Source organism: Corvus moneduloides, chromosome 3, assembly GCF_009650955.1.
Source record: "Corvus moneduloides isolate bCorMon1 chromosome 3, bCorMon1.pri, whole genome shotgun sequence".
In the NCBI taxonomy this organism is placed as follows: domain Eukaryota; kingdom Metazoa; phylum Chordata; class Aves; order Passeriformes; family Corvidae; genus Corvus; species Corvus moneduloides.
The window spans coordinates 116388290-116403759 of NC_045478.1; the positions used below are offsets into that span (position 1 = coordinate 116388290).

Below are 15470 nucleotides of genomic sequence, written 5' to 3' on the forward strand. Positions count from 1 at the left end.
GAAAGATGTCCCGGTGACAGACAGCTGCTGCTCCGTGCCACGCACAGGGCTGGGGCAGGAATTACCTCACAGAGAAACAGCTCAGGCACTGCTCTTTTAAACGTTTATCCTCATTCTGGTGAAATGAAACGGGTCTCGGGCATTTCAGAGAGGATAACCAGGAATAAATGCTGACACAACCTCTTAGCTGGCACTTGCTGGAAAAGAGCCTCGTTAAAAGTAAAAGTAAGGAGAGGAAAGCTCACAGAAGTGCTTGTGGAGATGGCTTACGTGAAGGAACTGAAAATGAGCAGAAGGGCTGATAAAAGGCACGGAGGTTTTACACAATGGCATATTCTCCTATAAACCACCTAATTCTTCTACTTGGTATTCATCACTGTCAGGAGCCTTTATAGCAGTGAATGAAGGCTTTATGCCTAGCCTCATTATCAGCTCAATGATAGAGGGCAAGCCATGCACATGAAGTTCAGTACCAGAGATATGTTGTTAAAATGCTGCAATTTGTCAGCATTTAGATAAACAAATGAGGGGCAGAGTGAGTGTGTGAAGTGACCTCTGCAGCATTCACGGGATATTTTGCCACTTGTTCTGAAAAACGTATTCAAGTCGCTCTAGATTTGCTTGGGTGGAATGAGAAAACATTGATTTAGAAAAAAATCTCTTTGAGCAAGACAGGGGTTTACTCTCACTTTCTTTAAGTTGTTTCTCTCTCTGTAACCCTGTTCTTTGTTTACTATTGTGCTTCCCATAGACCCTGACATTCCAGTAAGGCTTCTTGGGCTTGATCCTGAGCAACTGGACTTGCCAGCACATTCCTGGTGGCTTATTCGCCAGGACAGGCTGTGTGGCCTGTCATTCCGGGGTGTGAAGAGTTCAAGAAGAACTAATAAGCCATGTGAATTGATAACACATCAGTGATGCAAACTGAAGGAATGTGCTCTTCCCTACTACCTCAGCTAGTAAATAGGGAACCACAGCATAAAGGAAAAAAATCTCTTTAAAGATTTTGCATCCTCATCCTTCCCCATTGAGCAAGCTGATCTCTACGTTTTTATTTGCTGTAATATTTACTCTGAGGCTTACGTTTGCCTGTTATCTGTCAATTCTTTCTCCCAGTGTTCGCACGAAACACGCTTGAGGAGCAGACAATGCTGCTTTGCAGAGGACTCCATTTCTCAGTTTCTTACAGAGTTTTTAATGATGCTGTGAAGGCCAGACACCCGAGAAATCAAATCAAATGAATTGTAACACTTTCTGAAAAGCAAGATTATGCTACAATGGGGTTTCAATCACCTCCGGGAGAATGTTTGTCTGAAATCAGGCCTTCCTCAGATTATACACAGCTGTTGAGCTGCCTAATGCTTTCACAGTTTTCCTATGTTGAAGGAAAACCTTGGTGGCATGGGATCACCATCAATCTCAATACCTCATACAAAGTGGAGTCACTAAAGTCTCATTTGCAGCCCCTTTTCTTTTTTGGCCTATACACAAACTTTTCTGCTCATTTGAAGAGAATTATGTGGGCTTAATTAAGTGTAGTAACTTATTGGTAGCACAGTGCCCAATCAAAGAAATGTGCAGATGTGATGTGAAATGATGGGGCGATGCTGTTGTGAAGAATACAAATCAGGGTGACGGCTATTATTTGTACCCAAAAGAAGTTATTCGGGACTCAATTATCCCATTCACAGTAATTGTGGTGCACCAGATGGTTACAATGCAGAAAAGTTTTCCATGACCATAACATTTCTTCTGAGCATCTTTTCTTCTTCTCTAATTCACCATACGACGATTAGTTTCTTATTGGGTGTTTATTGAAATGAGGGGGTCTAAGGAACAGATTTAGTGCACCAAGGAACAAAAGGGAGGGGAGACCCATGAATCAAAATAAGAGACTGCAGCTTGCTCTGTTGTTTTTCAGAGGCCTTGAAATAGTCGCCTTGCAGCTTATCTGCAATGACCTTCCCTCCTCTCCTTTCTCTTGCCTCCTTCTCTCCCCACATCCAGGAGATGTAAAGTTTTTCAAGTCTGACCGGCTGCTGTGCCGTCTGTCAAAGCCTTTGCAGCCAAGTGAGCAGTTTTTCATTTAATTCACTGAGTTGTCCTCAATAAAATTAATTCCTTCTCATCGGCACCATTGAAGCAGCGAATAGGAACAAAACCAAACGAGGTTGTGAATATAGTGCTGGTCATTAACTAGGGGCACTGACTCCATCATCTGTTCACCCCTTCGGCTCACTGAGGTGTTTGCAATAGAAAAGGAAAAGCCAAGTGGGTGGGGAGAAAGCGAGAACAGAAAAGCCTGAGGAGCCTTGTTCTCAGCGAGACAAAATCAGTTTATTTCCACCGCAACCAACGAAGCAACAGCCGCTTGTACCAGAGGGATCTGGCCCTTGGCTTGGCACTGTCTTGAAGCTCTTGCCCATCCCCAATGGCAATCAGCTGGCAGGAGTTGAGCAAATGTGTCTGAACACGGGTGCTCTGCGTGTCTGTCCAACACGACCCTTGAGAAACCATTTTGCACCTGTTTAGAAAGGGGAGCAACTCGGCACCTTGCAGCCACATGCTAGCAATTTTTATGTTTCAACCTTCCTTTTTGGGAAAGGAAACTTTCTGCCTGGGCTCTGGGAAAGTCCTCCAGACAGCAGCTGTCTTGGGCTGGTGCTCCATGTTCGGCAGCACTGTGCAGAGCCCTGCGTTTACAGCAGAGTGGGAAATCTGTTGAGAATCATGGAATCATAGGATCATTTAGGTTGGAAAAGACCTCTAAGATCATAATGGTCCAACCATTAACTGAGCAGTCCCATGCTCAAGACTAAACCATATTTCCAAGCGCCACATCCCACATGGTTTTGAAGACTTCCAGGGGTGGTGACACAACCTCTTCCCTGGACAACACATTCCAATGCTTGACCATCCTTTGAGTGAAGAAATTTTTCTTAATACCCAATCTAAACCTTTCCTGGCACCAGTTGAGACTATTTCCTCTCGTTCTGTCACTTGTTGCTGGAGAAGAGATCAGTACCCAGTTGCAACCTCCTTCCAGGTAGCTTCACAGAGCAATGAGGTCCCCCCTTATGACCTGGCCTTTTCCCTTGGCAATCTTCCCTTTCTGACACCTTTTTCCTCCTGAGCCCAGTGGTGTCGTGGTGCTCCCGGACTGTCCCACTGCAGGATAAGGAGCAGGCAGGCTTTAATTGGAGCATACCTGTTGTTATGGTTACATTTATTTGTTAAACATAACGATGGCGTCGGGACTCACACATCCAGGACTTTCCTGACTAAGACAACGGCACAGTTCTGGTGGCGTCTGCTTGAAACCTGATCATGTGGCTCCCGAGGCTGGCAACCACATCCTACTTCGGGGTTAGCCAAATAAAACTATAGTTTGGTTTAGTGCTGCTAGCTTTGAGGAAATGATGGTTATGAAATTTGGGCCAGAGTTTATGTTTACTTAAACTTCGGCTGCCACGAGACAGAGTCCATCTTTCCTAACAAAGAAAGCTGAGGGTGAAATGTGCCTTTCTTAATTTTTTGAAGGTGTTTTCCAGCTTAGACACAGACCCTGCATGGCCACTTGTGTGTGTTCTGAAACCTATATTAAACTGACAGTAAGCTGCAACCCACAAGCTCAAGCCACGCTTTGCAAACTGTTTATTATTTGCAAATACATAAAGCTCGATGACATGTATCACACAGATCTAATTTCAACCATGTCTTTTTTGTAATAAGCAAAACATGCTGTACCAGCAGAGCTACAACCAAGTGATGATAACATCTGGTTTTCAGACCATGTACAGATCAGAAAGATAACTTTTTTGCCTCCCAAAACAGCAAGAAAATGGAAAAAAAATTAAGAGTATAATCCCAAACCTGGCTTTTGAGCACTACTGAATAAGCAGGGGCAGATTTTCAAAGATAAACAAGGGTTTCACCATTCCTATCCACTATTGTCTCAACCACTATGCTGAACGTGGATGTAGGAATTCAGTGCTTCCCTAAAATGGGTCAATTCAAACAGAGCATACACACACTGAGACATTTCACGCCTGTATTACAAGAAAGATGAGGAAACAGAAGGCAGAGAACCAGAGTTACAGGAAATTGATCTCACAAGTTTGATGCAGACCTGGTTTGCCACCATCAGAAGTGAGCATAAAACCCAGGAGCCCTGATTCAGATCATCTTCTCTACATCACTGCCTTTCACTAAGTAGATCAAACAGCCATACACTTCCTACCCCACTTTTTGAGCACATCCCTTCGAGGCGAGTGGAGAGGCAGCAAGAGAAAAGTGACACATTCTTATCTCGAGAAGTGGAATGAAACTTTTCTCCAGGGGTGAGTGGATTAGAAACAATATAAAGAGTTATGTTTGATGGAGAATAAAACACTGCCCTCACTCCAGGCAATGCAAGCCTTCCCCTGACCTCAGTGAGTACACAATTTCACATAGTCCTTTCAATCCTGTACCTTAATATCATTGCAATCCAAGGGTGTGATAACGAGATTTCAGATTCCTCTTCAAAGCAGACTGCAAAAAATGGAACTTTAGCACATCTCTCCTGACCATTACACATTTTTTTTAAATTGGGAATCATGTTAGTCAAAGGGAATTACAGTCTGTACCCTCTTCAGTAAACTCTAGGATAATTCCCCAATTTGATTTACAGACTTGCAAAACATCAGTGAGATCTCATCTCACTGCAACTGGGAAACAGAATAGTTACCCAATATGGACAAAAGAATAGAAATTTGTTCCCATGGTGTTTTCACTTTAGGCTTTATTCAGAATGCAGACCCTGTTCTGAAAAATTGAGAAATGAAGCTAAGGTCTGTTCCGATTTTCTGCTCTGATTAATTCTCTACTAATTCATCTGAACACATTCAGGCCCAGCTGCCAGCAGGTGTGCTGGAAACTTCAAGGCTATGGGGAAGTCAGATGCAGAGGGACAGCTCCTACCCATGGCACTATGCATGCTAAATCCTCAAAGATTTGCCTTCCCCTACAGTTATTTTTACTGACTCTTGTTCACCTTCCTGTACCAGAGGGCTCAAGTCAGGGCACTGCTGCACTGCATCTTTTCTGACACATCATAGAGGGGACCTTCTGTCCTCAGAGCTTCAGGGAGATGTAGATTGGTTTTTGTGAGAGGCAATTATCTGAGGAACTCAGTCTTACTGACTAAGAGTTGAGACAAGGCAAACAGAGGATGCTAGGAGGGCCAGAGGCCAGGAGGACAGAGCCATGAAAATCCCTGGACCTGCGAGCGATGGGCTCCCAGTGGGTGTGGGCCCACACACTTCCAACAGCTCTGGCTTTCTCAGGGATGCCAGTGAGGTCCCCGGGCTCAGGAGTGCACAAAGTCAGTGTCAGATGTGACCACAGGTTCCTGACTGCTCATCTTATGCTGCAGTTCCTCTGATGTCTTAGCTTTTGTTTTTTGCAGAAATGGTTTTGGTGACTGTACTTTCAGACTTCCACTCACACTGCCTTATTACATCAAATTACAACCCCCCCAGTATTTATGATGTTGTTTTGTCTCCCAAGCACACACAGAAATTTCTTCCCATACATTTCATTTTGATCTTATCTAGGGCTATAGCCTCTTTACTCTACCCAGGTCTCTTCTATTTATTCTTTGGTAAGAAGAAGCCCATGCAAAAATATGTGTGATGAAGCCTTAAAACCCCTGAGACCTTTTCAATCTCGAACTCTGCTATGAACTTCAAAGTACAAAGGAATGTCTCATTAATGGACATTTATATATCATCTGCATAATGACTCTTTTTCTATTCCCTCTCCCGTTTTTATGCCTTTTACTGTTTGACATTGACCATACATTGGCTGTCAGAGGTCGGTTACAAGACCAAGATTTGGATGAGAACATTGCAGGACACACTATGGAGAATTTAAATATATAGCGGCCACTGACTCTGTCAAAAGCCTCTTTCCATATTTAAGAACAGAGTTGAAATGAGGATTAGATTTAATGTTGATCAGGGTCAAGGTCAAAACCAGTCATATCTCTTTATATCTATTGAATTAATTATAAATACTATGTGGTTAGGTGGAGTTATTTCAGTTCCAGGGGCTTCTGTGCCTTTCTAAAGCTATTTTCAGAATAACTGGAAATAATTATTTGGACTGATTTTACATGATATTATATGTATCTATCTGGGTTTTTCAGGCAAAAAATTTAAAGATCATAAATACTCAGATAGCTGACTTCAAAAAAAGGAAATACATTTTTGTTCCAAATCTCTTCAAACTAACAAATGCTTCAAACTAACAACTAAGCAGGATATTTCTACAATATCCCCTTTCCTCAAACAAATGGTTTTTCCAATGCTGAGAGAAGTCTATTGTCCCCCAAAATACAAATATTTAGGTAGGAAAGTAAAAAGAGCAGCACTTAGGGACCAAAGTTTGCATTTTTTCACCACGGCCATAGAAATATTTGTGAGGCCAGATATTTGTTAAGGATAAGGGGTTTTCCTGCAAGGCATGACACTGATTTGCATCTCTGGTCCCAAGCATGAAGCCCAAATTGCTAAAATATTCACTTAAACATGCAGGACCCAAAAGACCTTCAAGGAGACTTGGAGAGAGGTTCCCACAGCAGAAGAGAATAATGGAATCTGAAGAAGAGCTGGCTAGGAAAATGTCACTATGCATCTCCAACTGTCTCCCCACTGGAGTTCTACAAAAATGGTTTAAAAAAAAAAAAAAAAGCCTTGAAAAAATCCTATTATGGCTTTGTTTGGAGCAGAAAACTTGATATTTCCTTTTTAAAATGAATTTTCTTTTCAAAATATACTTAAGACTACATCCATAACAAACAGATCAACAGATAGAACCACAGTGTGCCTGGGGGCACCCGGACTTGCAGTGCCCACATCCCTGGGGTCAAGTTCTGTCCATCACTCCTGGAGTTGTGTGGTTGGAGTCACACATCCCATAAACAGCCCTAATACACCATGCAGTGGAGATCTCCCAGTGCTGTAGCTGCCAGTCTGATAGGGAATAACGACGGAGGAATGGGATGGTTGGTGGGAACAGCCCTCCTGAGCCCAGTCCCACCACACAATGCTTGGAAAAGGACTTTGGCCATCATCTTCCTCTCCTCCAGGGATGGGAAAGGCAGGATAAAGTCTGCATTTATTCTCCTTGCTCTTATTACTGAATAGATTTGGCTTGCTGCAGTCAGGGCCACTTGAATCAGGCAGAGTTTCCTTGAAGATTGCTTGGACTCCAAAATTTCCCCAAAATTTCATAGGACATGAGAACTTCTGTGGTGGCTGATAAAGTTGTTTGTTGAGATTGGCAGCGCCTAACTTCTCCAGTCCTCGGAGCTTCCCTCCTTTCCTTTTCTTCTCTCTCCTCCACCCCCCAACTTTCCCTGCCCTTTTGCAGCATCCCCAGCTCCCAGACTCTGACTTCTGCCCCCATGGCACCCAATGTTTTGCAGCAGAACTGAGGGGGGGACACTTCTTGATGCACTGCAGATGTGGGCAGTTAGTGGTGCTTTCACATGGAACTCAAATTGCTTGAGAAGGTTTAACCCTGGGACTAAATTCTCAAACCTGCAAACTGTAAGCAAAGCCCATGCTCCCATCCAGGCTGAAAAGGGCAAGTTAATGAAAGAAACCCCCACCCCAGCAATTCACAGGATGCATGAAAAGAAACCTAAACCCCCCACATTCTCAATGCTAATTAAGCAATAATGATCAAGGCACAGAGTATTTCCTGGGGATTAATAACTAACTGGGAGGAGATGATGACCCCAGACAGTCATTAATCCTCAGGAAATGCCCTGCATCAAAGTTGTTATTGCTAGTTCAGGCTAAATATGTGAGAAAAGAGATTTTTTTAAAGTCCTTCTTGCCAGAGGTTTTTCCAGTATGTTTTCCCTTTGGTTGGGATTATGAGCCCCCTGGAGTAGGACCTCTCAGACCCCTCAGTCAACCAGATAGCACAAAATATTCTTCCAGACCCCAGCATGATAAGAAATAAAAATTAAATCATAGCTCCTTAACTAAACCCTTCTCCAGATGTCTCTTGAGACATTCAAAGCCTGATCCTGAACAGCACAAATCTGTGTCAGCTCCCTCTGAACTCCATGAGGAGCTCAGGCTCTGGGACCCCAAACTTCTGTAACCTCTGAGAGTCTCCTTATCCAACAGACACCAAGTCCATGGAGCTTAATGCTTCTGGATACAGGCCCTGACTTTAGGATGTGCTTGATTCCAACCTCATGCTTAACTTTAGGCACAAGTACACTCAGCTGACTTGAATGATTTAACAGATGAAGTGTAGTAACCAGGATCATTCTGCAATATTCCATGTAAGGAAGACCTCGAAACACACAAACACACACATGAAAACATATGCAAAAGAGAAAGGGTGAGAAAAGCTCCTACTATCACATCACAAGCCTGTCCCTTCTCTCCTGACATTCTCAGGTCTGCTTAAGAAAGAATTTGGCTTCTGCGATCAAAAAAACAGAAGTTAAACAAAAACTTTCTCATTCTCATTGGTAGTCCTTAAATTTTTCCAAAAGCAGAGCTTTTTTGTGTGCCATTAAATAGTCCTTCATCTTCGACAGAGAAAGTAAGCAAAGATAAGAAAAAATAAAATTAGTTTCATGTACACTAATCTTCCCAGCTAAGTTTGAAAAAACATGAGCACACTAGTATAAGTAACAATAGACAAACTTTCTTTTCTAAAATCTTTGCTGTCTAAAAACTATTAAAATTAATAATGTTGCGGGGAAACAACTACATGGTACACGTTTACATGTGTATATGTATGTTATGTATTAAGAGCAGTTTCAGTCCTAAGCATCATTCTCTCAGCTCCTCTGTGTCACTCCTTGCAAAGAAACCCCTGAAGGATGGAAAAGAAAGGCCTGACAACAATAAGGCCTGCCTGAGTTCAGCTCCTACATTGATTTGAAACCATTGAAAGCATTCAGTACCTAACAGGATTAAACTAGGGAAAAGGCTTAAAAGAATATAGTTAAAATTCAGCCCCAACTACTAGGAAAAAATTAATTAGCTTTTTCTTATATAGCATCTCTAATCATAAGCAGAAAGAGCCAATAAGTCAGTGCAATGTACAAACTACAGAAAGCTCTTAAAGTAATGAACAGCTAGATAAATTAGCAAACCCCACTTTCTAAAGATTTCTGCTTTATCCTCCACATAAATCTCTTCACTTTACAGCAACACCAGCCCCAAGTGTTAATAACAGAGTGTCAGCAATTTTGGTAAGATTTGTATAGGAAAACTACACTGAAAATTGCCTAGTCATTATACATTCCTTTGGAACCAATGAAACACTACAAATCTTTAAATACATTTTGCTCACGGGATTCAGACCTACTCCCCAAGTGTACCCTGACACTCATTAGAGGACACTTAAGCATGGTGTGGCAGAGAAAAAAATATAATAAAGTCTCCATGTTGTTTTGGTTTTTTTTAATGGTGTACATAGAGAGCATATTGCAAGAGCAGGGCTCAGAGATCTATTTGTGAGATGGAAATTAATGACAATTCCAAAGCAGAACCAACCCTACAGCTCCTCCATACCATGAGAGCAGTGACTTGGTCTAGAGTTTCAGGTTGGCCTATTTCTTACTACCTGGGCTAAGCTGGCATCAGGGGGCTATCATCTGTCAAAATATCAGCAGGAGAAACAATTGACAAAGCCACTACTTGAGAATGTTGAGTAAACTGGGTAAAAAGCAGTGAAAGAAGTTAATGTGCAACCTGGCACACAGTACCAGCCCAAGCCGTGAGAACCACTTATGTGATAATTGGTCCCTCACAATATCTTCTGCTCTGTAAAACATTGTCCTGAGCTTGTCTTTCAGCAAAGGAACGGATCCCTTTGAGGCACAATGAAACAAACACCCACCTGAAAGCCCCCTCCAGCTGACAGGGGAGGAATTCAGGTGGGAAAGCTTGCAATTTCTGAAGAGCTACAAACAGTTTCAGGTAACTCCAGACTCACCCAGGGTCAGTAGAAAAAAAGCAAACCCTTTTTAGAAAGAAGAAGAAACACATTTATATGCAGCCATTTATCCAGTTCGGACAGAAATTAGTAACCTCTGGGATTCAAAGTATCTCTCTCTCTCCACTTTTATCCTCCTTGTTGTCCAGCCTTTAAAAAAAAATAAATCCTTATTGTACTGGCAAAGCATTACCAGGGGGAGAAATGTAAAACCAGGAATCAGAAGAGAAACAGGGAAAATTAACAAAGCTGGTCTGTTTAGAAGTAGGAACCCAGGCAGCAGAAATAGAAGAACATTGCAATAGATTATGAAACATCTTGTAACGCAGGTGTTCCACATGGCATCCAAGCTCCTCTCAGCCTTACTTTACATACATATGTATACATATGATATAGATACATACATGCATCTACAAGCTTTTCAAAGTTGGAGGAGTGGGAGACAGTGGGCCTAAAATCAAACCTAGTGATGTATCACCACATTAACATTCACACTCGTTCATATAGAGAGACATTTTGCAAGAGAGAAGAGGTGAAAGTCACCATCTGAAACCTACCTGGAAAGGAAAGGTGGTGAAAAATCTTTGAGCAGAGGGGTAAAATTCACCCTGTAAGGAAATTATTTTTATTTCTAAAGTTGGTTCACTTTAAGCTTGTAAAGTGACCTAGGAGACTGTTCTAAACTGGGATCTTCTTGAGAGAAAGGGTCTGATTTGTAGCTACTGGAAAATATGAAGTCCGTGTATGTTTTGGCACATCTTTAGATTCTCAAGAGTCAAGAAACGGGCCTCTGTGTTTTTTAGTGATTCAGAGAGTGGCAGCCAGTCCTTACAAAGTGGGAGAACTCAGTGTTTGTAGAGCAAATATGATTTCTTTATGACAGAAAATTTCCCATAGTGGAATCTGTCCTTTTTTGTGGTGTTTCAAAAAACAGTGATCCACATTCAGGCTTGTTGCTAGAGCAACAAACATGTAGGCAAATGCTGCTCTCCAGAGATATGTTCACTAGCAGGCCAGGTGTTCCTTTGTATGGATCTGGGCTTTGTCATACTAACAACTGTAGATGAATCATGGCAATTTTCCTTCAGATTTCACTAAAGCTTATGATAGCCATAGTTTCCTACACAGCTTGTGCTAAATCAATCCCTATTTCTGAAAAGTGCCATCCTTTTCCTAAGCAGTCATGTAGTGACCAGTCTCAGAGTGTCAACGGAAAAGTTAAAGGACAAAGCCAGTGTTTGGCATCCAAGATTAATAATAAGCACTATGGGATTTCCTTTGATGAGATCACCCAGTGTCTCACAAAAATGGCAGCACTGCAGCCAGAACAGCCATGGAGAAATAAGAGAGAGAAAAGGATAGCACAGAGATGAGACTAAAACGAGCTCCCAGGTGAATACGGCATTATATCCTGCTCTTATCCTGTTTCATAATAAACTGTGCAAAAAACATGGTAACCTCTGCTATACCTGGGCTCCATTCAGACATGGGGAAGGTACAAAAAGGTCCTCATCTGAGTAACCATGTCCACATGTGATGAAAAGGGCTCCATGGGAAAAGGATGCTGCCATGCTGCACAGATTCCAGGTCTAGGAGGCAGCTCTAGAGCAGAAATCCACTTCTGTACCATATGTCATACCTCTCTCAGATAAACAAAAGAGGTTCTAGAAGAGCGTTCAAACACTGGAACCATGAGCATCCATAACATATAATTGCCATTTTACTCCCTGATCATATCCAGACTCCTCCAAGTAGCTCCCTCCAGTACCACGTCCAGGCCCAGGCTAGCCAAATGACACTTTGGGGACTGCTTTCAAAGCAGCAGATACATGACGCGGTGTGACCACCCCAACAGCTCTGCAATGCCACCCCAGCAGGCTCCACACCCTCAGGCACTGCCACGTGCCCTTGTGCCACAGCCCTGTGCACCTATCACCAGTTTCATGCTGTAACAGCAACATACGTCAGAGCTGGAATGCAGCACCACTCTGCTTCAAGGACTTGATACCAGGGAAAAGACTCAAGTATTCATTCTGTAGGATCCTCCAGGAACCCACAGGGGTCAGATGAATCCCAGATCAAAACGCCATGAAACAGGAACACTTACTCTTCTTTAACAAGAGCTTGGCATGAACCAGTCTGTGCCACTTCGCTGTGGGCACAGGGACTGTTCTCTGCATCTCTTGTATTAAGAGACCTAGACACAGCAAAGGAGACCTGGGCCCTCTGAAGTAAAAAGTTGTGATTTTAGTCTCCATAATCTGCTTTTATTTGTCCTCAGTTGCCATGGAGTTTTCCCTTGTTCTTCTTTTCATTTGCCTTCCCTTTAACTGAACTAGGAAAAGCTTACAGGAAAAACAGGCAACTTTCTTTATAAGGGACATCAAATCTTGCAAGCAGAGTGTTATGACATCAGAATCATGTTGGTCCTCAAACAAGGCCTGACTAGACTTACCCCACTGCTCCTGGATGGTGTAACCCCATTGATTTATTCCTGATTTACCACTGCCTAGAGAAAACCTGACCCTCCTTTCCTTGTGAGAGGAATTTTGTTAATGAACTGAATCGGGAGGAATTCAAGACTGTTTTAGGCTTTGCCTGTAGGTCACAAATGCTGAGAAGGATAATTATCAGTAAGGAAGCCATAGCTTTCTGTGTCCTTTCCTAAGCCAGTACCAGCATATGGAGTGCTCAGCAGATGGAGGGGCACAGTTATGCATCTGGAATGCAGGTGCTCCACCAGATACTTGGTGGCATTCCAGCTGGATCTCTCTGTAGGCACCCTCCACTGCTTACTGCCAAGAAAGAGGTTTTTCCTGATTGGCATTAACAATAACAACAATACCTCCTCCCCCAACAAGCTTAAGGCTGGAGCCAGTCATAGATGTCACTCTGCTTCCCTTTAACTTGCTTATGATTAGACCACCCTCCTCTTCATCTGCTTGGCAGACTGCTACACCAGGCTGGATACCAGGGCCACCACCAGCTGCAAGGCCTTTTTTGTTTGTCAGCCCCTCAGCTGAGCGTATTCTTTATTCCTCAGCAGCTGGAAAAGAACCAGAGGAAAGCGACAGTGACTTCTTGAAACTTGAATTTCTTCAGTTTTGCTGGTAGGTTTGAAAGCCTGACCATGGTTTGCTGTGCTGATGAAGGATCAGAGGGGAGGAGAGAAGTTTACAGCCCTTTAATACAGGATAGGTTGAAATATAGCCACACTAAATGAACACATTTTTAGGATATAGCCCCCTTAATTCCTGTAGTCATGCGCCCTGTTTGAGCTGCGCTAAGCAGCTCTACCAGTGAAGATGAAAATGTGCCTTCTAACCTTCTACAGACTTGCTCTGTAGCCCACTCCAGCCAGTGCTTAAATGCCTGTTCCCCTGAAAATATGCCACAGAATTGCAAAGAAAGTACAAGGAAAAGGGGGATTGAGTTGTTTAACTGAAACTTCAGTTTATATCTGATTGCTAATCCATGTGTAAGAATATCTTATTTTTCCACCCCAGTTAATTTTTTCTTTCTCAAAAGTATTAAGGACCATTGGGATTTAAAATACGGTTTTTTATTTTAAAGCCTTAAACAAGCTACATAAACCCTGCCATGCATATCTGGAATGCTCCATCTGAAGGCCTCTCCCCAAAGAGCAGAGACTTGCCTCAAGCAAAGAGTGGGCTATTTGATTTAAAAGGCCTTGTGGCATCCTGCTACTGCTTTCCTTCTGTAACACCTTTTAGGTTCTAGCTGGGTACAAATCCATTACAAAGTTAGTAAAGTTTTAATATTAGGATCTATTAATCCTTTCAAATTGTTATTACAAAATATATACTAAGTAAAAAGGTTTTTGATAATAGACCTATAGAAAGCAAAATGTTAACAAATCTGAAGTGGTTCAAGAGCAGTTACTAGAAAGAATCCCTTTGCACTCACTCTCTGCACATGGAAGTTTGTAAAATTCCTCTATCAGGCAACTTCTGAAGATTTCTTGTTGGTCCAACATGATAGAGAAGTCTTACTTTTCCTTTATGAAAAAAATACTGGTAAATTACTCAAGTGAAAAAGGCTTTATCCACACAAAATTGTGAAAGCTTCAAGTATCAGTGATCCCAAACTGTCCTACTGAGCGAATTGATGGAGATCTCAACATCAAAAATAAATTATGTTTAGAATAAATTAAAAGCCACAGGGTGATCTCATTGAAAACTTGTTAAAAACAAAGGCAGAGCTCAGACAGTTGTTTGGTTCTGTTTGGTTGTTTGGTAGGGTTTTTTTAAAGCCATAAAACTAAATTTAAGTTCTTACGTCAATATTTAGTTTCTCGAGTGTCCAAGCAATCTCAGTTTTTACCATACCTCTTATACTACAGCTGCCATTCTGCAGGCACCCATGACAAGTCTGCAATTCCTTGGATCTCTTATGAGGATGGAGGTTGCAGTTGGGAGAAAGGAAGTTGTGTTAATTTTTATCGCTTCAAAACGATGCTTTGAGGAAGTTCAGTCAGGTCGGCATGGCTGGATCATGGATGATCACTCCTGCCAACCCCAGGTGGCCTCACTAAGGACACTGGCATGGGAGCCAATGTGGAGGGGGGATAAAAGGGAGGAGAATCAAGGGATTTTCTCAGGGATCTGAACAAAAGGAGTGTTCATCTCCTGTGACTGACAGCTGAGACACTGGAGGTCGAAAGCAGTTTGTTTCCCCACACAGCTTTAACGAGGGGATGCTTTGACAGTGCTGTCCCTTGACCCTTCTGTTAGTGGAAAGTTCCTTAAGACTTTCGTATTCTCCAAGGTCTTCCTTTTTCTCAACAGGGACTGAAACCACATACCACACCACAAACATGTGCTATTTCAGGCACTCAGATAGAGTTTTACAATTCCAGGCTGGGATCAATTACTGACTATTTGAGATTTATAACAAGTGCTTTTTCCACAGAACGGAAATCTGATGGTGACTTCAACTTGCAACTCCAGTAAAGCTGAACAACTGCTGTTTGAAGAAGACACCCCAAATGGATCCATATTTCAAGATTTAGCAAACTCAGAACAGGCAATTTTTGTGCCGCATTTAATCCAACAATCTCTGTTAAAGACTGAATCAATTACAGTGGACTCGTGTACAAAAAATTTTACATAAAGGTAGGATGTGAAATTAGTTACTGTGCAGATTCCCTTCTATAGCTGCACATATGTAAATGTTTATTGTACCTCTCCTTTTCAGATTATTGTTGTCATTGGGGGAATAAACTAAGCCAATGATATTCTGGAAGAGTACTCTTGCATCGATTACCAGTTAGCACCTTTCAATTAGAAGGATGGTCGTGTCCATGGTCAAGAGAACACGGGATACATGTACTCACATCTGACCACTTCAACAGCCTACCCGTGTAATGAGGTTCCTAAATTTGGCACAACAGCGAGGTGCCTGAGGGTGGATGGGGTGGACACAGACCTAGA

General features: G+C 42.3%; 1 long non-coding RNA gene across 1 annotated transcript in view; it reads right to left on the bottom strand.

Annotated features, from left to right (window-relative positions):
* The window catches only part of LOC116441597, a 125414-nt gene that overhangs the window by 96682 nt on the left and 13262 nt on the right, over positions 1-15470 (bottom strand). The gene's annotated exons all lie outside the window — the stretch shown is intronic.